The sequence below is a fragment of the Lithobates pipiens genome, unplaced genomic scaffold (genome assembly GCF_037356315.1).
Source record: "Lithobates pipiens isolate NorthernLeopardFrog02 unplaced genomic scaffold, aLitPip1_a1.2 Scaffold_3, whole genome shotgun sequence".
In the NCBI taxonomy this organism is placed as follows: Eukaryota; Metazoa; Chordata; class Amphibia; order Anura; family Ranidae; genus Lithobates; species Lithobates pipiens.
The window spans coordinates 168,241,521-168,266,993 of NW_027507790.1; the positions used below are offsets into that span (position 1 = coordinate 168,241,521).

A 25,473-nucleotide genomic window follows, 5' to 3' on the forward strand; every position below is an offset into this window, starting at 1 on the left:
TGACTAATTACACATTCACCCTTTCTTTTATACGCCACGGGACCAGAATTTACTCATCACTGGCGGGACAGTGCACGTGATGTTTGCACTTTATTTACAATAAATGCTTTTACAATTATTTAATGATAAAACTCTAAGAACAGTTTAAAAGGCACACCTCAAACTATATACAAAAACTGTGTGTTTTGCATGACAAATCACCAGCGAGACACAGATTTGTCATTTTGTAGCACTTATTCAAACTTGGTCTTATTTCTGAAACCTGGTTTGATTTTAAAGGATTTCAGGTTTAAGGTTTTGGAGGGGTGCCAGATAGTAAGGCCCCTTTCGCACTGAGCCGAGGGGTGCGTCGGCGGTAACGCAGCACTTTACCAGTTTTAGTGTCGCTGTTCGGGCGCTAGCGGGGTGGTTTTAACACCCCCCCCATCGCTAATGGCTGAAAAGGGGTTAAATCTGCCCGCAAAATGCCGCCAGAGCAGCGTTTTGCCGGTGGTATCGCAGCGCTGCCCCATTGATCTCAGTGTGGAGCAGCGGTGGGGGAGTGGTGAGTTCACTGCTCCTTCACCGCTCCATAGAAGCTGCTGGCAGGACTTTTTGTGACGCCTTGCCAGTGCACCGCTCCTATGTGAAAGCCCTCGGGCTTTCACACTGGAGTGAGAGGAGCCGCTTTTTTTCAGGCTCACTGTCGTGCCTGAAAAACGCTGGCAGTGTGAAAGGGGTCTTAATCTTCACAAAGTTATTGCTGGTATTTGTGCAAGCTGCGTTTGGCTGACGTATAAAAAGGTTTCAATTCATTAAAGTGTTACTAAACCCACAACCGTAAAATCAGTCTGTATATGCAGTATAACATGCTTGTTCTACTCTGTGGAACCTAAGGGGTTAATTCTCTGCATTGTGTAAAAAGGCAGGTTGATCCTGTCTTCTCTGATACTCCCCTTCTTCCAATGTCCCCAAACTATCTCCTGATAGAACAGAGCCTTGGAGGGAAGCTGAACATGCTCAATTTGGGAGAGTATGTGATCCACGCAGGCCCAATCAGCACTGTCAAGACAGAGGGTCAGGGGTCCTGCAGCCTCATAAGGGAGTCAGGGTAGAATGAAAACTCCTGACACTGATGGAAGTCGCAATACTGCGCTAACTGCTGATGAGAAAGGGTATTTAGCAGTTTATATTTACTAAAGCTATTGCATTTCCATGTTCTGTGTATTGTTGGAAACCAGATATAGTGAAGGCATGGTCCTCGGTTTAGTAACACGATGTGTGCTCCCACGCAGACCTAAATTATGCATCAAATTTTATTTGGCCCCCTTTCACGCGGGGGCGGCCGTATTTAGCATCCGCTTGCTCGGCGGGGATCGCTCCGTTGATCCTCGCTGAGCCGGCGCATGACAAGTCCGTCTCTGCACTCTGTGCAGGGACGGACCTGTCCGAGTCCGCTATCCCCTATGGGGGGATCGGATGATTATGGACCACCTGTCCATTTTCATCCGATCTGCCAGACGGATTGAAAATGGGGTTTCCATCTGTCTGGATTTTGCGGAGCGGATTGGATGTCAGCAGACATGTTACCGCTGACATCCATCGCTCCATAGAGCTGTATGGAGCGACCGCTCAGATCCACCTAAAAAACTGACAGGCGGATCTGACTGGTTCGCATGTGTGAAAGGGGCCTTAGGTGTATGTCTGTCTGTAGCTGAAATGTAAAAAATGTATAAGTGTGCAGATGCCAAGGACACGCAAAGGCCCACCTCTTTCTGTTCCACCCCGACTTGCATATGGGAAAAATGTATTAATGATATTTCATATTGGCATCAGTCGATTCTAAAGCTGCTGCAAGGTTGGTTGAAATAACCTGGTTAGCAAAAGAGCAATACCCACCATTAAGAAGTGATGCTTATCTGAAGTGTCAGTAGTAGACCGTAGCAAAACCCTTCTAAAACGCTGGAAAATCAATATGATTTTGTAAATTAGGCCAAGCAGAGCCTTTGCTTAACCGTAAAATTAAGTGCTTTTACATTGCCTGCTCATTTTTCGTTAACGTCCTAACATTACCATACATCCATAAGGGCATTTGTTATCTTAATTACATGTGTCTTAAAACAACTAAACAAAAAAAATAAAAAACTTCAATGAAACACTAGGCAGCAGTAATTGGGTGTGTATCTTTTGCTCACTGTATCTAGTGTTTAATTTCATGTCTGCTTTTACTGGGATCACGCATTCTTTTCATAGTAATATGGCATGCCTTGGTTATTTACTGTTTTAGACAATGTGATCAGTAAGTGTATGGAATTTTGGGGTTGATTTACTAAAGGCAAATAGACTGTGCACTTTTGAAAGTGCATTTGCACGCTGCAAGTGCAGTTGGTCCAGAGCTTAGTAAATGATGGAGAGCTCTGACTTCCATCGTCCAATCATGTGCAAGGAAAATTACAAAAACAGCCTTTTTGCTTACACGTGATTGGATGATGGCAGCCAGCAGAGCTCTCCATTATTTACTATGCTCTGGAGCAACTGCCCTTGCAGGGTGCAACTGCACTTTCAAAAGTGCACAGTCTATTTGCCTTTAGTAAATCAACCCCAATGTGTTATGTAGATGGTGCCCCATTGTGTTTAACAGCAATTTACTGCCTCGTCTTTCAGCTGTTTGTACAGAGAATATACATCACCTTTCTCTTCGGTGTTAAATACGAACAGCTGCTAGTATTCTCACACCAGTAGACTGCTGAGCACAGATTTGTGCTTTTTATTATTCGTTTATTGACTCAAGTCTTGTCCATCTCTTCCTCGGTTGTAACCTGGATTATTTAGATGTTGTTTTCCACTAATGCTTTGCATTAAACCCTTCAGATTCATTATTACAGCAGGCTGATTGAGGAATTCTCTGCCGATGGGCACCTAATCTAGTTAGACATTGTGTATCTATGTACTGGCCAGGGCAGTGTAGTTAATGCATCATCTATTATCAGCTATGCGAATGTCCCTGTCACTATGATACAATGGAAACCTCATAGGGTTCCCATCAGTTTGTTCAAAGGAAATATAATTTTAAAAAAAATTAGCGTTCTACCACGGGGAATATAGTGGTGGTGCAGTCGTTTTGGCTTAAGCAACAGCTTAGTTTTATAGCAAGTTTAGTTTAGTTCCACTTTAATATCTCCAGCACACTGCCTGGAAGGGTTAGACCGCCTTTCCCTGGAAGACCAGGGTAAAGGGAACTTCTTTATCCTTCCTCTTCTTCCCTTAAAAAAAAAAATCTTTATTTAAAGAAAGGAGTACACCTCATACATTTTACAGAGAAACGGTGAACAAATTAAATTGTTCAGGAAGGACCGAGCAAGAAGCACAATAATTATGCACATTAAGAAGGCATCTGTTGGCTTACACAACTCCAATGCAATCTGAGCATCCACATAGATTATAAAGTATAAATAATGTTACAGCGATACAGTGGCTATAAAAAGTCTACACACTGCTGTTAAAATGTCAGGTTTCTGTGATTTAAAAAAAAAAAAAGATAAATTGTGACATGGACCCTGATTTCCCTACTGTTCCCACGCACCAGCCCTACAAGTGTTTGCATGGAAAGGAAGAAAGGTAACAGCGCTCTCTGCAGGGACAACTCCATACACCAGGTCCATTCACAGGTGCCGAGGCTCGAAGTGTCCCAACACACTCCAATGCAACAGTAGTAAGAAGAGCCAGCAAAACTGTAATCCTTGAAGTGTTGTTTATTTGTACATCAGCGTGACAATAAAATAAGCTGACGCGTTTGGGCAATAGCCTTAGTCGTAGCTAGGACTAAGGCTATTGCCCAAATGCGTCAGTTTGTCACCAATTGTACCAATAAACGACACTTCAAGGATTACGGTTTTGCCGCCTCTTCTTACTACAAGTGTTAGTGCCAAGTGTCACTGTAGGAGTCACTTTGGGTGTGGTTGTATTCCATTGTTCTGTTGGATCTCTTGGCCTTGGAAGAAAAGTATATTATGGAATGTGTGCCTATGTGTAGGGGGGGCGACTCCTCCCTGCTGACAAGACTGTTTTGATGAGTAGTTTGAATACACCTGACCTGTGTGTCTGTTTCTTGGACAGTTTACCCCGCCATGAATCCAAGGGGGTGGGGTAGTGTCCCTGAGTTGTATACCTGTTACATGTGCTTAAATAAAGAATCCTGTTGAGGACAGAGATCCCTTACATAAATAATTTCAGAAATTTTTCCACCCTTTTTAATGTGACCTATAAACTGTACAACTCAGTTTAATAACAAACTGAAATCTTTTAGGTGGAGGGAAGTAAATAAAATAATATAGTTGCACAAGTGTGCACACCTTTAAACTAATACTTTTGTTGAAGCACCTTTTTGATTTTATTATAGCACTCAGTCTTTTGGGTATGAGTCTATCAGCATGGCACATCTTGACTTGGCAATATTTGCCCACTCTTCTTTGCAATAACACTCCAAATCCATCAGATTGCGAGGCTATCTCCTGTGCACAGCTCTCTTCAGATCACTGCACAAATTTTCAAATCTGATTCAGGTGTGGACTCTGGCTAGGACATTCCAAAACGTTAATCTTCTGGTGAAGCCATTCCTTTGTTGGTTTGGATGTATGCTTTGGGTCGTTGTAATGCTGAAAGATGAAGTTCCTCTTCATGGTCAGCTTTCTAGCAGAAGTCTGAATGTTTTTTGACAATATTGACTGGTATTTGGAACTGTTCATAATTTCCTCTACCTTGATTAAGGCCCATGTTCCAGCTGAAGAAAAACAGCCCCAACGCATGATGCTGCCACCACCATGCTTCACTGTGGGTATGGTGTTCTTTTGGTTATATGCAGTGTTGTTTTTGCTCCAAACATATCTTTTGGATTTATGGTGAAAAAGTTCAACCTTGGTTTAATCAGACCATAACACATTTTCCCACATACTTTTGAAGAATACGGGAGATTTTTGTCACATGTACCACACAGCCAGTACTTGCCAGATATTCCTGCAGCTCCTTTAATGCTGCTGTATGTCTCTTGGCAGCCTCCCTGACCAGTTTTCTTTTTTGTCTTTTTATCAATTTTGGAGGGACGTCCAGTTCTTGGCAATGTCACTATCGTGCCATATTGTCTCCACTTGATGACTGTCTTCACTGTGTTTCATGGTATATCTAATGCCTTGTCATTTCTTTTGTACTCTTCTTTTGGCTGATACCTTTTTAATAATGAGATCCCTCCTGATGCTTTAGAACAGTGGTTCTCGACTCCTGTCCTCAGGACCCACTAACAGGACAGATTTTAAGTATTACCTAGTATTACTAGAATACTGCAATCGCTGAGCAGAAAATTATATCACTTGTGATATATTTCAGTTATCTTGCAAACCTGGCCTGTTAGTGGGTCCTGAGGACAGGAGTTGAGAACCACTGCTTTAGAAGCTCTCTGTGGACCATGGCTTTTGCTGTAGGATGCGACTAAGGAAATGTCAGGAAAGACCTACTAGAATAGCTGAACTTTATATAGCTGAACTTTATTTGGGTTAATCGGAGGCACTTTAAATGATGGCAGTTGTGTACTGACTCCCATTTAACATGAGTTTGAATGTGATTGCTTAACCACTTAAGCCCCCGGATCATTTGGCTGGCCAAAGACCAGAGCACTTTTTGTGATTTTGGCACGGCGTTGCTTTAACTGACAATTGCACGGCCGTGCGACATGGCTTCCAAACAAAATCTACGTCCTTTTTTCCCCACAAATAGAGCTTTCTTTTGGTGGTATTTGATCACCTCTGCAGTTTTATTTTTTGCGCCATAAACAAAAAAAGCGATAATTTTGAAAAAAAAAAGCATGATTTTTTTTTTTTTTTTTTTTTTATGATTTGCTATAATAAATATCCCCAAAAAATATATTTAAAAAAAACTTTTTTGGCATTAATACAGCGATTGGTGCGTTTAAAAAGGCATAGAATGCTGGATTTCCAGTATTCCTGTTCAACAGAAGCCGTCCATTTTGGCCTAGTTCTGTCAGGCAGGCTGGTGTACACACGGGCTGAATATCAGCCGGTTTCTGTTGAACCCACTGATATTCGGCCTGTGTGTATGGCGGGCAATATGGAAAAAAAAAAAAAAATACCATAGTGACACTTTACTATTCTGGGGAGGTGATCATGATTTGCTTACAACAGTGAATATATTGTTGTCATTGTTATAAACAATCATTGTTACTGAATGAAATTGATGTATTCAGGGTTTTTACTATTGTAATGAACTGATTGGCCACAGCAAATCACATAGTATAAATGGGCTGTCATTGGCCCGGTCTATACCATGTGATCAATTGCAGAGATTAACACAATGAATGAAAGCTGTCTATTGTGTACAATTGTCGTGAGATGTTGTGATTGGTTACAGAAATCACTTGGTACCGGCAGCAGAACGGTACACTGATAAGTCATCTGGCGGACACATCGGGTGACAGATCGCCGGTGTGTTCTATAGTACACTGACAGCTGAACTGGTTAAAACCATAAAACTTGATTGCAGTTCATGACTTCTATCCACCACCTACTTATCAGTTGTTGAACTCTAGTTCACTATCAGACCTGTCTGTGCAACCTCACTTATGGACATGTAGATGTTTTGATTACAAGAACCATAAAGGCATATGGTCAAATTTACAATGTTCAGCCATCCTGACACTGAATTTAGTATATGAGGCCTGGTTCACGCTAGTGCGATTTGAGTCGCACAGAATCGCACAACAATGGAAATCACAGGGTGCCCATTCACATCAATGCAATGTAGCATGCCACAATTTTGGAAAAGGATCCTGTGCTTCTTTGGTGTGGTGCAGTGCAATGTTGTGCACCATAGACATCAATGGAGATGTGCCAAGAATGCCTGTACACACTGCTTTTAATTTTTCCTGACAGGCTAATTTCTTTACATTCTGCTGTCAGTTGTGAATCCCCAGGCTGACAGCAGAGATGGGTCACTGATTTATTGGGATGCTGGCTCCGTAACAAAAACCAATGACTCATCCCTGCTGACTGAGTCAAAACGCAGTAGTATCAAAAACGCACCAAAATGCAACCAAGTTGCACTACGTAATCGCACTGAAAATTGAATCAAAATTGCAGCCGCACTAGTGTAAACGTTGACTGATTTTCAGTAGCATAATTGATGTTACCGTACAGTGGACAAATAACATGAACCATCAGCTAAACTCATTAGAGACCTCATCCGAGTTTTCAATAGCCGCGTACACACGACCGGACTTTCCGGCAGACTAGGTTTGACGGTCTTCCCAACGGACTTTCTGAACGAACGGACTAAGTTTGTTCGGAAATCTGTTCGTTTTGAACGCAATGACGCAAACAGGACTAAACAAGGAAGTTCAACAGCCAGTAGCCAATAGCTGCCCTTGCATCGTCTTTGGTCCTTCGGACCAGCACACAGATGAACGGTTTTCCCGATTTTTAGTCCCATCGGAAATAGAGTCCGTCGGATAGATTTGAAACCTGTTCTATTTCTAGGTCCGTCTGATTTTTATTTATATTTATTTTTTATTTTTATTTTTCTAAAAACGATTGGGCTAGCCCACACACACTATTGGATTGTCCAACGGACTGATCCCGTTGGACCCAGTCTGCCAGAGAGTCCGGTCGCGTGTACGCGGCATAAGGGTTACTCCATTAAAGAGTGTTTGCTGTTTTTTTATCTGGCTTTTAAAGAAAATATTTTAGATGGAGTACCGTTCTAAAATGTTAGTGGATCTTTGTATAAACAGTCAGATTGATTTGACTTTCTCTTGGAAAAATAATGAAGGGAAAAGATCATTGTATGAGTCAGAGCAGTAGCACAATGCATGTAAATATGAGAGGCTTTCTGGCTTGATGCTTCTTAAAAACTGTTCTTGCCAGAAATTAAAAAGGATGTCTGGTAAAGCCTCAAAATGCTGATTAACTGGCGTGACAATTATGGTAGTTTTTTAGTTTAAATACCTGCCTATACAGCCATATAAAAGAGTATAATTTACACAGTTGCAGATATCTGGAGATTGTGCTAGACTTTTTATACAGTCATTTGATTACACTTGTGCACAATAAATACTGAATAATGCACAGCGCTGTTATGCTGCTAGTACTGTGGTCAATCAGTGCCTTTTAATTTAAGAATAAAGCTTGCACCGTATTCCTGAATGTTTAACCGTTCACTGCGGTCACTATTGTGTTTTATTCAGCATTTCTGGCTGTGAAGTGAATTCTTATAATAGTTGCAATTCACTTATGCAGGTATGCACATGCTACTGCGTTTACACTTAACAAATCTAAATGCTTATTGGTACCTTCCTATGGAAGCCATGCAGACTTATTTATATATCCTACCTGACTGTTTCATAAACAAGTATATTTGTGTTTTTACAAATGCACATTATTATGTGACCTTAAAGGGGTTGTAAAAGTTCGTTTTTTATTTTCTAAATATGTTCCTTTAAGCTAGTGCATTGTTGATTCACTTACCTTTTACTTTGATTTCCCTTCTAAAATGTTTTTTTTCTTTTGTTTTCTTTGTCTGAATTTCTCACTTGCTGTTCCTCCTCAGTAAGCTGTTCAGTAAGCTGTTCTGGCTGACTAAACCCCGCCCGGATGGTGGTGTGAAGTTTACTGAGGAGAAACAGGAAGTGAGAAATTCAGACAAACATTTAGAAGGGAAATCGAAGGAAAAGGTAAGTGAACCAACAATGCATTAGCTTAAAGGAACCTATTTAGAAAAAAAAACAAAGCTTTACAACCCCTTTAAGATACCTGCTATTTTCTCTTAGAGGGGAAGTGCCCCTGCATATTATATGCTAGAGAATTATTTGAAGAATACAGAAACCAACTGCATGCCTACGAAAAGAAAATGGATAATTTTTATTAGAGGTCGACCGATATATCGGCCGATATTTGCAGTTTTTTTGATTAATCGGCATCGGCCGATTGAGCTGATAAAAAGGCCGATTTAGAACTATAGCGCGACTTGGAAATGGCTTCTGCAATAGAAGTTCGTGTAACTTGCCTGAGTCTTCATAGAAGGGACTTGTCTCCTCTCTGGGCAGTCTGCCAAGAAAAGAACAAAAAGATACAATGTTTACACTTGAATGAATGAACTCATCTCTGTGTGTAGAGTTCTCACTTTAACCATTTAAAGACTAAATATTTTCTGACTGCTTACAAGTAAAAGTCCTGTATTTTCTGCCAGAAAATCACTTAGATCCCCAAAAAATTATATATATTTTTTTAGCAGAGACCCTAGGGAATAAAATAGCGGTTGTTGCCATATTTTATGTCACACTGCATTTGCGCAGAGGTCTTTCAAATGCAATTTTTTGGGGGAAAAAATACACTAAATGATTTAAAAAAAAAAAAACTAAAAAGCAGTAAAGTTAGCCCATTTTTTTTTTTTCATCCAAAAGTTTTGACTACCTGTTTTTATTTTATAGGCTGCTTTCACACTGTAGCGGGCAGGCGTTGATGGTAAAATGCTGCTAGTTTTAGCAGCGCTTTACCATCATTTTAGCGGTGCTATTTGGCTGCTAGTGGGGCGCATATAATCCAGCTAGCAGCCGAAAAAGAGGTTAAATGCGCCCGTGAAGCACCGCTGCCAAATCGCATTGCATGCGCTTCGGCAGTGGTGCCCATTAATATCAATGGGCAGGAGTGGTGGAGGAGCGGTATATACCACTCCAAATGTGCTGCTTGCAGGACTTTTTTTTTTTTAACATCCTGCCAGCACAACGCCTCCGTGTGAAAGCACTCTGTCTTTCACACAGACTGCAGGGGAGCCGTTTTGCAGGCACTTTACAGGTGCTATTTTTAGCCCAAAAGCGCCTAAAAAAAAAAAAAACGCCCCAGTGGGAAAGGTGTCTGTTAGGTTTTATGAGATGAAGGGGGATAAAAAAAAAATCGGCCTAACATATCGGGCCAAAAAAATCGGCATCATATATCGGCCATCGGCCGCCATGATTTCTAAATATCGGCATCGGCCAGAGAAAAACCCATATCGGTCGACCTCTAATTTTTATCCCTGCGGGCCACCCTTGCCTCTGAGGTCTGCTGTTTTCATGAGTTGTGCTGACTGAAACATCTTCAGCAAGGGGCATGCTTCAGGTGCCCTGCTACCGTCTCCTCAGGTCCCAAAATGATTTGTGTCCAGAGAAAAGACCCCCAGTGCAGAGGGATCACTTGATTGTGAATCTGTGCCTAGGCTATGCACACTAAAGTATTTTACGTATTCATTTTTTTTTCCAATTCTTTATTTAGATAGGGCATACGGTAATATAGAAACTACAACATTGGTGTACATATAGTAGATCGTCTCCACAAACAAGGCCACATGCACAAACATTACAATGTCATCAATGATGAACACAAATGATTGAAGACCAGATAGTGGACTTCAGGGTTTAAGAAATCTCTGCATCCTGCACAGTATTTCAATGGTTTACACCGTTTTATTCAAAGTGTAGAAAGAGTAATTATGTCCCAATGGGCCAAGTAGCAAAAGAGAGCAAAATAAAAAGTAAAGAAAGAGGAGGGAAGGAAGGGGGGGGGGGGCACCAGCCAATCCCTCCATCCATACCTGGGGAGCCTACCCATGTCTCCACTCCCAGGGGAGTTAAGTCGCCAGCTCCTCATGCTCCTCCAGAATAAACACTCGTGCCAATAAAACCATTTCTTGAGGAACTTCTCATGAAGGCATCTTTCTGTGGCCGCCAAGTCCTCCATTGCATTAATTTCAGCTACTCTTTTCAGCCAGACTGCCACCAACGGCAGCTGTGTTTTGCTTCCGCAGCAGTGGGATGCAGCTCTCAGCTGCTCTGAGCAGGAGAGGCAAGGTGGTTTTCCTATAGCTCTTAATTGGGATCTTGTGGTGGTGCAAGAGGGGGAACAAGGTAACTCCCGCTCAGTGAACCTCCGTCCAGTAGTGAAGTATGAGGAGACGAGACCAAAAGATGTGGAGGAGAGAACCCGCTCCCTCCCCACACCTCCAGCGCAAATCTGAGCCCTGAGGGAACATCTTGTGGATCCTCACTGGCGTAAACAGTTGTGCCCATAAGTTTACATGCTCTGGCAGAATTTATGATTTCTTGGCCAATTTTCAGAGAATATTAATGATAACACAAAAACATTTCTTTCACTCATGGTTAGTGTTTGGCTAAAGCCATTTATTATCAATCAATTGTGTTTACTCTTTTTAAATCATAATGAAAACAGGACCCAAATGACCCTGATAAAAAGTTGACATACTTAAGTTCTTAATACTGTGTATTGGCCCCTTTAACATCAATGACAGCTTAAAGTCTTTTGTGGTATTTGTGGATGAGGCTCTTTATCTTCTCAGATGGTAAAGCTGCCCATTCCTCTTGGCAAAAAGCCTCCAGTTCCTGTAAATTCTTGGGCTATCTTGCATGAGCTGGACGTTTTTTGAGATCCTCCCCAGAGTGGCTCAATGATATTGAGGTCAGGAGACTGAGATGGCCACTCCAGAACCTTCATTTTATTCTGCTGTAGCCAATGACAGGTTGACTTGGCCTTTGTATTTTGGATCATTGTCATTTTGGAATGTTCACGCATGTCCCAAGCGCAGCTTCCTGGCTGAGGAATGAAAATGTTCCGCCAGTATTTTTTTGATAACAATACTACATTCAGCTTGCCATAAATTTTGACCAAATTTCCTGTGCTTTTTTGTAGCTCCCACATCCCCAAAACATCAGCGATCCACATCCCGTGTTTCATAGTAAGAATGGTGTACCTTTCATCATAGGCCTTGACTCCTCTCCAAATGTAGCCAAAAAGCTCAATTTTGGTCTCATCACTCCAAATGACTTTGTACCAGAAGGTTTTAGGCTTGTCTCTGTGCTGTTTGGCGTATTGTAAGTGGGGTACTTTGTGGCAATTGAGTAGTAATGGATTTCTTCTGGATGCAGTCCATCTTTCTTCAAGTACCTCCTTATTGTGCATCTTGAAACAGCCACACCACATGATTTCAGCGAGTCCTGTATTTCACCTGAAGTTATTTGTGGGTTTTTCTTTGCATCCCAAACAAATTTCCTGGCAGTTGTGTCTAAAATCTTAGTTGGGCTACCTAACCGTGGTTTGGTTTCAACAGAACCCTTAATTTTCCACTTCTTGATTTATAGTTTGAACACTGCTGACTGGCATTCTCAATTCCTTGGATATCTATTTATATCCCTTTCCCGTTTTATACAGTTCCGCTACCTTTTTCGCAGATCCCTTGACAATTCTTTTGCTTTCTCCATGACTCAGAATCCAGAAACGTCAGTGCAGCACTGGATGAAAGATGCAAGGGTCTGTCAGGAGTCCAGAAACTCATTGACCTTTTATACACGCCCACACACTAATTACAAGCAAACAGATCAAAGGTGAGGATGGTTACCTTTTTTTTAATAGCCATCCAAACTCCTTTGTGTCAACTCCTTTGTGTCAACTTGTGTACATGTTAGGCCAAAAGCACTGTTCACTTTTGATCATGGTCATTTGGATAGTTTGTGTTTTCGTTATGATTTTTTAAGACTACAGTGGATTTATAATAAATGGCTTCAGCCAAACACTAACCACGAGTGAAAAAAGTTTTTGTGTAAGCTTATAGCACAACTGTAATACTACTGGGTCAGCACCTTTATATCCCACCTCCTTGTGGTTAACGCAAACAGAAGTTTTACAAGAAAAGAGAGCAAGTCTCTCCACTTGCTTCTCTGTGAATTGTAGTCCCAATTCTTGCTCCCACTGTAGTTACATATTCTAAACAAGCAGTAAAGGTACTTTAAATCAAATCATCATTCATCTCTGTAGCTATAGACGTTATGGAAAAATTTAGCTTCAAGTTTAGAAAGAAACCCCAAAATTTTAGCTCTGTTGGCCCAGAAGCTTTGCAGCCTGTAATCCTTTTAATGTAAATGCACAGTTGTTAAAAACAGAGCAGCAGCTCGGCTCAAATGCCCTCATTCCAAGCTGCTTGCTGTGGGGTATTTGGCAGGATGGAGAGGCAAGGGACCCGAGAAGAGCAGGATCCGGGCTGCTTTGCAAAACCACTGCACAGAGCAGGAAAGTAGAACGTGTTATGGAAAAAAAGCAAGAATTTACAAATCACTTTTACGATTAAAGGTTTTTCTTTCGTTCATTGACGGACAAAGCATCTTCATCTTGACATTGGGGTCCCCACCTTCAGGAGAGGTAAAGATGAAGATGCTGTGTCAGTCAATGAACTTCAGAGAAAAGGATTTTACGGTGAGTACAAAAAACATATATTTTTACCTTGATGCATTCTGAGCATGGTAAGCCCTGTACAAAATAATCTTGAGTGGAAGACTGGGGACAAAGAGAAGGCAAATGTATTAAATAGCTTCTTCAGCTCTGTGTATACAAAGGAGCATTGGAGAGCCCATGACCATATTGGGGATGATATTGACCCCAAATACTTGCTTGAGCCCCATTGCTCAAGTCATACGGTCCAGAAATATTCAGAATAAAGCACCTGGACCAGATGGCATACACCCACGGATTGTAAAACAATTGAGCTCTGTCATTTCAAAGCCATTGTTTTTTAAATTTTTAGGGACTCTCTTTAATGGTCTATGGTTGTTAGTGGTGTACCCAAAGGTTCAACGTTGGGACCCTTACTTTTTAATAGATTTATAAATGATATGGGGTCTGGGATTAAAAGTACAATTTCGGTCTTTGCAGATGCCACCAAACTATGTAGTGGAATAACGTCCTTGCAGGATGTCTCCAATTTACAAGCCAATCTCACTGCTGTGTTTTAATTGGGCAACTATGAGGCAAATGAGGTTTAAGGTTGATACATGTCAAGTTATGCACTTGGAGGCTAAGAATATGCATACATCATACATACTAGGGGGAGTACAACTGTGTCAATCAGAGGTGGAGAAGGAACTGGATGTTCTGGTAGATCATGGACTTGATAATAGCATGCAATGCCAAGCTGTGGTTTTTAAACGGAGCAAAGTCATTTCTTGTATTAAGATGTATGGACTGCAGAGAGAGATATCATTTTGCCCCTGTACATTCCAGACCTCATCTGGAATATGCAGTTCAGTTTTGGGCACCAGTTCACAAAAATTGATATCTGGGAACTGGAGACAGGGCAACCAAACTGATAAGAGGCATGGAAGAGCTCCTCTATGAGGAGAGATTAGAGGAACTCAATTTATTCTCTTGCGAAGAGGAGATTAAGAGGGCATATGATCAACATGTATAAATACGTAAGGGATCTATAAGTGAAACTTGAGTTATTCACCTTAAGGTTATCAGAGTACAAGGGGGCACTCTTTACATCAGGAGGAAAAGAGATTTGATCTCCATACAATACAGTAAGAGTTGTGAAAATGTGTAATAGACTCCCTCAAGAGCTGGCTCTGGCCAGCTCAGTAGATTGTCTTAAAGGCCTAAATTCTTTCCTAAATGCACATATGACTGGATACTAATATTTTATAGGTACAGTTGATTAACTATGTAACTATTTTCGTCTTCCATTATCTGCTTTCTTTGTGGCATTCAGCCTTTGGTCACCTGACATCTCAGTGCTGCAAATTAAATGGGAGCTGGAAGATTTCCCTCTGAATGGGGAACAAGTAGCTATATAATGCCTAGCGTGTCACTGATTGCAGGCCCCAAAACATGTTTACTTGCTATTTTATATGGCCCTAATCAGTGTATTTATGTCTATTATAGAGCTGCTCATTGAAGGAAAAGTTTCAGTGATTGAAGTGTTTCAAGAGTGGATGTTGCCCCATGCCTTTAAGCCATTTTAATGTAAACAACTCCTCAATCATCTGTGATGTGAAACATGAAAGCAGCCCCCAGAATGCTGATTTCCTGTTGCCTAAAAGGCGCTGCTTTATATTTAAAAATATTTCCCTTCCTCTGGCTTTCATCATTTGTAATAAGGATGGTTATATGCAATTTTATAAAATGAACATGCAGCAATGGATATTAAAGTAGTCTACTTAGCACTATTTGTATCTAAACTGATCACAGAAGGTAAAGGCAATGTAGTGTCCAAAAAACACCATTTTGTGAGGGTAAAAAGCACTAAGGCTAGGTTCACATGATAATAAAAGGTTTTCATTTGTTTGGGGTTAGTGCAGGGGCAAGCAATACAAATCAATAAACGCCTATCTGATCAGGATCCAAACTGCATATCAGAATGGCATTTCTTGGCTCTACTTCCTTCCACCCTTCAACTGGTTTAGGGTGCATTCATACATACGTCTGTGTGAGTATGTAATATACACCAGTGTATTTATATGTACACATAGGTTTGTTTGTTTTTTCCCCAAAAGGCATTGCATAGGCTGGAATGAGCGGCATTAAAAAAAATGTTTTTGGTACGATATGCATTTCTCTGCATTATAACACAAGTGTGAATGACCAACACAGCCCAAATCTGGGCTATTCCAGTACTTGTCCACAACCCAGGGCCACCTTTCTCCTCTGCCTGTAACTTGACACATCAAGTCCTCTTCCAATCTTCCCCTTAGGCTGGGTACACACAGACCAGAAATCATCAGAAAACAGTTGATTTGATGGGAACTGGCCAACTTTCGGCCCGCATGTACAGCTCCCTATCACAGAAGTCGGTCTTGCGACTGGCTTCTGTCCAGCAAGCGTGCTGAAAAACTAGCATCCAATCAACGCTGGCAGTCTTCCTATCAGAACACAATAGTTCAGCGGGGAAGATCACTGCGCTCATTTTTCTGCGGGTTGAACGAAAAAAAAAACTATGGGTGTACCTAACATACGCTTGTATCTGTCCACTCTGGCTCCGGTCCCAGATACTTTATCACTATGACTATTCCTGCAGATTGGGCGTACTAAAACTAGACCAAGGCCCCCTCTGGCGGAATACTCTTGCTCAGTGGAGGATGTCTCCACTGATCCCCGCTGAGCAGGCCGATGACAGGTCCCGCTCTCCTCTATGGGGCAAGATAGAAACGAACCAACTGTATGTTTCTATCTGATCCGCCAGACGGATGGGGAATAGGACCACCATCCGTTGTTTCTTATCGGATGGAGGCAGGTGTCAGCGAACATGTGTCAGCGAACATGTGTCCACTAACATCCGACACACCAAAGAAGAAACGGGCGGATCTGATTGCCTGTGTGAAAAGGGGTTAGGTGCCTTTCCCTTCCTTATGCCATTAGGCACCTTTTACACACTCTCACTATATGTATTCACTGCTATATTGCAGCCAGCATTGCACTTTTTTTTTTGCTTGCTCATTACCCATTTTGATGTTATTTTATCATTATAATGCATAGTTGAAACTTCATTCTATAGACACTATTTTGGGTGCCATCATGGATTGCCCACCCACGTTGAATCTGCTTCCTGTTTGTCCCCTTGAGTTCTCGCTGATTCACACTTCCACAGCTCCTGGAGGAGACTCTCCTGGCAATCACTTATACATATTTATCGTTTCTATTAGCTGATTTGTAAGTATGAGAGCCCATTAGGGGGCTTTTAAGGTTGGCATTACTCTATGTATTACGAGATACCATTAGGTATGTTACATGTCTGATGTATTGTATCCGAGAGAAAACAAGCCTGCATCTACTCCTGAAGAAGTGAACGGAGTCGTGAAACGCGTCAAGCTTTCGGATACAACTTTTGTTTTAACTATGTATTGACAGTTTGATTGTATATAATCAACATTATACTTAATTATGTATGAAACGCATTAATATGGATTCACTACAAATCAGCTTGTTACCATTTTATCCTCTCTTTGTATGCAATATTTATTAACCGCTTCAATACAGGGCACTTTCACCCTCTTGCTGCCCAGGCCAATTTTCAGCTTTCAGCATTGTCACACTTTGAATGACATTTGTGTGGTCATGCAACGCTGTACCCAAGTGAAAATTTTATAATTTTTTTCACACAAATAGAGCTTTCTTTTGCTTTAGTCACCACTGGGTTTTTTTTTTTTGGTTTTTTTTTGCTTAAAAAGACAGAAATTTTTTTAAAAATAAAGGTTTTTCTTAATTTCAGTCAGAAAATTTTGTAAATTTAGTAATTTTTCTCCTTTCACTGATGTGCACTGATAGGTGGCACTAGTGAGGAGGCAGTAATATGCTGCACTGATAGGTGGCACTAATATGCCGCACTGATGGACGGCACTGGGTGACACTGATGAGCAGGCACTGATTGGTGTCACTGATAGGCATTTATTGGCCTCACTGATGGGCAATGACTGGCATCACTTGCTGAGCACTGTTGCAGCTGCACTGTAATCAGGGAACTGATCATCAGTGCCCTGATTACCTGTACAGTCTCCTCCTACAAGGAGATTACATTGATCGGCTCTCCAGAGTGTGAGGAGAGACTGTAAATGGCACTTCCGCGTTTACATGTGATCGGCTGTGATTGGCCATAGCCAATCACATTGGTAAAAAGCCACATCATCGGCTCTTTACCAAGATCGGGGTCATGTGAGAGCGGTAATGCTAAGGCGACGTCATATGACTTCGCCCCAGAACGACAGGGGTTCCCGTCTGCCATCATTTCCCTAATACGGCAGGTGGGAGGAGGTTAAACAACAATGTTGGAAACTAGTTATTCATTAGTTGTATGTGTGCCTCATTTAAAGTCCTAGGACAAATAAATTGGATGTATGGATTTACATAGAAGCAATTTGGCATGTGAGGTACCGTATTTGCCGGCGTATAAGACGACTGGGCGTATAAGACGACCCCCTATTTTTCAAGTGAAAACATAGGTTTTGGGCAATACTCGCGGTATGAGACTACCCCCCTTCTGAGGCAACACCGTTTTAAAAAAACATTAGAACGATTAAAAAATACAAAGCAAGAATGCCAACTACTCATCTGCCATGCTGTGATATGTCATAAAGTAAATCAAACAATAATAACACAAACAGAGATCTATTGAATGCCACAACTCTGGAAAGTAGAATTTTTCACTAACCAAACCTATACCACTGTTGGGTTACATTCTATGGGAATTGTCCACCAAAATGCATTTAATAACCCCCCTGTCATATGTCCCAGATTTACCTGTCCCTCTTGGGTGCCTCAGACCTCAAAGGCAAATAGCAGGATGTATAGTAGTAGGAGATCAGTGAATGGATTTACCCAGGGAAGTATGGTGAGCAGTGTATTATTTTAATGAATACAACGCCTGCTTGGATTGGCAGAGGCTGTAGCATCATCAGCCCTTGCCTCTCTCTCTCTCTCTCTCTCTCTCTCTCTCAAAGCCAATTGGCAGTGGTTGTTACTCCAATCCAAGCTGGCTCTGTATTCATTAATAGAATACATCGCTCGCCGGGATTGGCTCAACGGAGTATACTGTTTGTTGCTGAAGCCACATACAGTATTAGCAGACATTTGGGGGCTGACATCCATCGGGCAGCATTGTATACCTGTATACCCGGTGTATAAGACGACCCCCAATTTTTGGGCATTTTTTTTAAGTGTAAAAGGTAGTCTTATACGCCAGCAAATACAGTATTCCAAATGAGCATGACAGGAGTGATAGCACTGTATCTACTGGGACCATTGCTGTCTGATTGAAGATGGTTTAAAACTACTGAACACAACCTCAGGATTGGGAGTAGACACCCAGGGAAATTATGCTGGAAAAGGTAGTTGGCACAGTAGAAGGTGCTTTGGGAAGAAATGTGTTGGGACTGATTTTAAATTGAAAGAGGCACCAGCTGTTCTCTAGTAAATAGACGCTACTAGCTGCATACCTAGGAAATAGTCTATGGTCCCATTATCTGGCATAAAACATGATTACCCTATTTCAATTGTAATGTAGAATATGGGTACTATAATCTTTTAGGGCTGATTCTGACTTTACTTGTATGTTGTGTTAAGGCAGCCCATTCAATATGAATGATTTGCCAGCACACCACAATGTGTCGCCACATGGCCCTTTTTTAGCAACGTAGATCACAGTATGTGCAAATCGGCCATTTCATTAGATTATACATTTTTGTGTATCCTGGAGCTCTTCTATAACAGATTGGGGTAAACTTTTAAGAGGCAAATGCATCTAAACCACAACCAACACAGGAATGCTCTGCTTACTTAAAGTGTTACTAAACCCAGGGCCCTGCATTCACAATATCTAGTCTCCCACAGGACATGGAAATGCAATAATTTTAGTAAATATAAAATGATAAATGCCTTTGCTCATCATCAGGATATAGCAGTCAGGCCGGGGCTGGCCATAGGGCAGACCGGGCATTTGCCCGGTGGGCCAGGGCCATCCACTCCATGGCTTGTTGATGATCAGGCCGCACAGCATGGGGGTAAGCGGCACCCGCAGCCTGGAGAGGGTTAACAGGCTGCAGCCTCCACTCACTTACTGCCATGCCTGTTTCATGTCCAGGCTCCAGCTCAACTACAAATTATGTTAGCGGCTGATGGGCTGAGCTGCGTGTCTCACACAAAGCTCAGCCTCAGAGCCGCCGCTGACAGTTCCACTCTGCTCGGACACTGTTCCTCCGCCTCCTCCTGTCTGCCCCGCCCACACATCCCCGGGCAGATGTGAAGGAAGATTGAACACAGAAGAAGATAAAAGCTGCAGGCAACCTGCGTCTGAGCCTCCATCCTGGGGTGAATAAGCTCACCCTCTCTCCTGCCTCCCAGTGTGTGTGTGTGTGTGTGTGTGTGTGTGTGTGTGTGTGTGTGTGTGTGTGTGTGTGTATTTATAAAAAACATACATACATATACAAATTTAAGAGGTGCTCTGTGTACTCTGATGCAAGAGGGGGGCTTTAACCACTTTCAGACCGGACCATTTTGCTGGTCAATGACCAGAGGTCTTTTTACAATTTGGCACTGCGCTGCTTTAACTGGTAATTGCGCGGTCATGCAATGTTGTACCCAAACAAAATTTGCGTCCTTTTCTTCCCACAAATAGAGCTTTCTTTTGATGGTATTTGATTGCCTCTGCGATTTTAATTTTTTGCGATATAAACGTAAAAAGACCGCAAATTTTGAAAAAAAATGATATTTTCTACTTTTTGTTATTAGAAAAATCCAATAAACTCAATTTTAGTCATACATTTAGGCCAAAATGTATTCAGCCACATGTCTTTGGTAAAAAAAAAAGTCAATAACTGTATATTTATTGGTTTGCGCAAAAGTTGTCACATCTACAAACTAAGGTACGTTTTCTGGAATTTACGCAGCTTTTAGTTTACGACTGCCTATCTCATTTCTTGAGGTGCTAAAATGGCAGGGCAGTACAAAACCCCCCCCAAATGACCCCATTTTGGAAAGTAGACCCCCTAAGGAAATTGATAAGTGGCATGTTGAGCCCATTGAATATTTTTTTTTTTTGCCTCAAGCGATTGAATAATGACAAAAAAAAAATTTTTTTTTTTTTTTACACAAAGTTGTCACTAAATGATATATTGCTCACACATGCTATGGGCATATGTGAAATGACACCCCAAAATAAATTCTGCTGCTTCTCCTGAGTACGGGGATACCACATATGTGGGACTTTTTGGGAGCCTAGCCGCGTACGGGGCCCCAAAAACCAAGCACCGCCTTCAGGCTTTCTAAGGGCGTTACAGTTTTGAAGGCCATAAAATGCCAAGATGGCACAAACCCCCCCAAATGACCCCATTTTGGAAAGTAGACACCCCTAAATTTAGGGGTACACTAGTGAGACTAGGTAATAAATGGCGGGTGCCCTGAAACTATAAAAAAATAACTAACCAACCAGCGTCACCTGTAACAGTTATATGGTGATCACTGGTGAAAGGGTTAACTAGGGGGCAATCAGGGGGCTTTATGCGGTAGTATATGGGGGTCCCTGGCGCTATAAAAAGCTGCGGCGAACCTAAATACCTACCTGCCTAACTAGCGTCACCTGTGACACTAATACAGCGATCAGAAAAATGATCGCTTATTAGGCTGGGTTCACACTGGAGCGATGCAGGAACGCCACGAATCCGCGGCGGGTTCCCGCATCGCATGCCTCCCGGCGGCAGTTCACACTGCCCTATGCGAACTGCTGGGAGTGTCAGTGAAATGTTAATGACACCCCCAGATCAGTTCGCATATCGCAGTGCGATCTGCAAACTCGGATCGCATGGTGTGAACACCCATGCGATCCGATTCTGCTGCGGACCAAAAAAAGGGTCCCGTGCGAATTTGCAGCGGGTGCGACGCAAATTCAGCCATACTATCTGTATGGCTGAACTCGAATCGCACAGAGATCGGATGTGATTTGCACTGCAGTGTGGTGCGAATCACATCCGTTCTCATAAACCGCTGCAATGTGAACCCAGCCTTAGTGACACTGGTGACGGGGGGTGATCACGGGGTTAAACCTTTATTGGGGGGGTTAGGGGGGTACCTTAGAACTAAAGGGGGCTAACCCTAACTGCCCTAACAGTTATTAGTCACAAATGACACCAATGCAAAAAAAAAAAAAAATGACATTGGTGTCACTGTGACTGGGGGGCAGGGGTAATTGGGGGGGTGATCGGGGGGGTGTGAGTGTGCCTGGCATGTTCTACTGTGTAGTGTAGTGTTGGTGCAACTCACCGATCCTCTCTCCTCGGTGTCGGAACGAAAAATACCGACACGGAGGAGAGATTACATCACTTCCTCTCCTGTGTTTACATTACAGGAGAGGAAGTGATGTCACGGAGCATTTCCATTCGTCGGGAGCGATCGCGAGGGGGTGGCCATGAATGAATGGCCGCCATCTCATCCCGGATCGCTCCCGAACGAATACCGACCGCCGCAGGCACCGGGGGGGGCCCGATCGGGCCCCCCACCCGCGGGAAGGCAGGGACGTACAGGTACGCCCATATGCCTGCCCGTGCCATTCTGTCGACGTACATCGTCGTGCGGCGGTCGGCAAGTGGTTAAACAGAGACCCTCCTTACATCAGAGTTCTCCTTTTTACACCAGAGTCCATAGAGCTCCCCCTTGCAGTAAGTGGAAATTCTACAAACTCTAAGAGAGGCCCGTGCGGAAGCAGGGGGCCGAGAGGAGCTTGAGATCTGCACAGTGAACCGAGAGTAAGGGGGGGGGGGGGCATTATTGCAGGGACAGTAATATAAAGGGGACTGCTTTGTAAAGGTCCCTCAAAAAATTGGCCGCTCAGCCTAAAATGCCCGGGCCTATTTTTTGTCCCAGTCCAGGCCTGATAGCAGTCTTGTGACTTCTGTTACTGTCTACTTAAAGCTTGTAGGAGGAGTTTTTATTTTCCCCTGGCCCTCTGTCTGGACAGTGCTGATTGGCCCTGTGCTCTGTGTCACTCTCTCCCAAAAAAAAACAAAAAAAAAAACAACCTCTCTAGCAATACACACCAAACTGAGCATGTGCAGCCTGTGCCCCTATTGCTATGTTCTATCAGGAAATGGTCTGGAGTCAGTGGAAGAAGGGGAGGATCAGAGAGACAGGATCAAACAACCTTTATTACACAATGCAGTGGGCTAACCTATTAGATTCCATATTGAGTATAACAAGCATGCTTTACTGCATATACAGACTGATTTTACTGTCGTGGGTTTAGTAACACTTTGAGGTTTATTTACTAAAGCTGAAGAGTGCAAAATGAGTCTCCCTTCTGCATAGAAACCAATCGGCTTCTAGGTTTCATTGCCAAAGCTTAATTGAACAAGCTGAGATTGGAAGCTGATTGGTTTCTCTGCAGAAATTAGCCTGATTTTGCACCCGCTTTAGTAAATGACCCCCTTTAAGTCTGTAGTTATAGATTATTTACAGAAGTTATCGGTGTTTGCAGCAATAAAGGATTGTTCAAAAAATGTAAATAACCAAATTTGCCCATGTGTACATGACAGTTGGACATGTTGACTCCATAAAAGGGTGGCATTGTTCATGGAGTCATTCTGTGATTCCATTATAAATATAAATGGTGCTTGTGGGGTTCTTGGGCAAACAGGTAGGTGACTTACCCTGCTGGGTATATCCAAAACAGATAAAATGCAAGCCTTTGGCAGGCCACAGATGTTGCCATTTTTATTTCCTGCAACCACAAGTTGGAGGGAAGACAATCGCTTGATTCCCCCATCAACGCAGTCATTGTTGATGGGGGAATGCCAACCACAGCCCTATTATGTTCTCTTGGCAGATGAGCACTGGGAGCCTGCCGGGAGAATACAATGATTAGTGGCCATAATCGCATGGAAAATTCCAACATGTTGCTTGTACCCAAGTTGATTGATGGATCGTCTTGTGTACAATCAGCTTGCCCATAGGTGGTTCAAATCTCAGCCGGTCCATACTGAACAGGCCGAAATTCTAATCGTCTATGCCTGGCCTTTGGACAGAATTCCCCACTAATTCCTGCCACTTTATTCACGTATCAAAACAGTGTGAGATTGATCTGCTTAACAGTTTTAGCCTGACAGATAGCCATTAAAGCAATATGAAGCTGCCCTCAGGAGTCAGGCCTCTGCAGGCTGTTAAGCTTCACTACACCTCAATATTAAGGATTTTTTTCTGAATGTTGTGTGTGTCTCCACTTTCTATTACTGGTTTTAATTTGGACTAAATACGAGAGACTTAAAATTATATTAAAAGGTGTTTGTTATTTAAAAAAAAAAAATAATAATAATAATAAATGTCCTACTTGCCTGCTCTGTACAATAGAGGAATGTTGGCAGCTGGCTATCGTATTCAGCAGTTGCTGCTCCAATGGTTGCTGAATACCTGAACAATGCTTACACCTGATTGGATGCAATCTGTTTGGTTGAGGGATTTTCAATCCAGCTCCAACAGAAGTTGATTAAAATATCAACTTTTGTTGCGTGAAGGAAGCCAACAGGGCCACCCACAACTCAATTTTAGATTGGTGTATGGCCACCAGGCTCGGGCTTAACTATTTGCTGGCAGTTACTTGAGTAGGCTGGAGCTACACAGAGGAACTATAGTTGCTCAATCCTGCTATGAAAATCGCTAGAGGTTTTAACCTCTTCAATACTGGGCACTTTCACCCCTTCCTGCCTAGGCCAATTTTCTGCTTTCTGCCTCATTTTGAATGACAATTGCACAGTCATGCAACAACTGTATCCATAGGAAATTTTTTATATATATTTTTTTGAGACCAATAGAACTTTCTTTTGGTGGTATTTAATCACCATTGCTACACAAATGAAAAAAATATTTAAAAAAATGTGGGGTTGGGGGATTTTTTTTATTTTTATTTTTTTGCTTCCGTTCTAAAATTTTGCGAATAAGTTTTCTTCACTGATGTGCACTGATGATTCTGCCCTGATGACCCATGTAAAAGTGCTGACAGGCTTGCCAGTTATTGGTACTTCGCTCTGTGTCAGTGGAGCAGACTAAAGCCGCCGGCGCCTTCTCCTCTGTTTACATCCAATGAGGAGGGGAAGGAGGAGGAGCCAGAGGGACACACAGAGCTATGGGAGGGGAGGTCTGCACTAAGGGGGTGTCTATACTGTGGGGGTCTGCACTAATTGGGGGGTGTCTATAATGTGGGGGGGTGTCTATACTGATGGAAGGGTCTGTATTAAGGGGGGTGTCTATACTGATGAGGTCTGTGCTAAGGGGGATTCTATACTGATGTGGGGGGTCTGCACTAAGGGGGGTTCTATACTAAGAGGGGGGATTCTACACTGATGGGGGTGTCTGTACTGAGTGAGGGGGTCTATACTAACAGAGGGTGGTCTGTACTGAGGGAGGGGGGTCTGCATTTAGTGGGGGGGGCCTATACTGATGAAGGGGGGTCTGTTCTTAGTGAGGCGGATCTATACTGTGGGAGGGGGGGTCTGTACTTAGTGGGGGGGGTCTGTACTGAGGGGGACTATAGTTGGTGGAGAGGGGGTGACACCAATGTTTTCTGCACCAGGTGACCCCAACCCTAGTGACGCCACTGGCTGTGATTGGACACAGGTGATCACATGGTAAAGGCCACTATACTTGGCCCTTTACCCCGACCTGTGATCAGCTGTGTCCAAGGAGCATTATGATCAGAGTGTGCGCAATGTGCTACACAGGGGGCGGGGTTGTGGGTAGACATCTATGGATGCCCTCCCAGAACTTTAGTACCACGCTGTAGCCGTCTTTTGGCTATAGCGTGGTACTAAAGAGGTTAATCTCTAAGTGTTGCAAATGATCGCTAAATAACTGGCTTCCCATGGAGCAGACTACACTACACTAGTAACATCTTGTAGCGATAAATTGCATGTGAATGAAGCATTGTGTATAGCCTTGCTCTTTAGGCAGCCATGTGCTCCTTTTACTTAGAGATCATTTGCTACACGTAGTGATTAAATCTCCTAGTTGCAAGAGACCGTACACAAAATTTTTATCCATAGAATATGGAGAAGCACAGACTACTTTTCAGAAAGAACCCTTAATAACGAGAGTTGTTATGATGCAATTTTATCACCATGTTTGTTTACTGGTATCCATTGTGCTA

At 42.6% G+C, this 25,473-nt stretch overlaps 1 protein-coding gene across 1 annotated transcript in view; it reads left to right on the forward strand.

Moving 5' to 3' along the window:
* The window catches only part of DHFR (dihydrofolate reductase), a 60,739-nt gene that overhangs the window by 32,471 nt on the left and 2,795 nt on the right, over positions 1 to 25,473 (forward strand). The gene's annotated exons all lie outside the window — the stretch shown is intronic.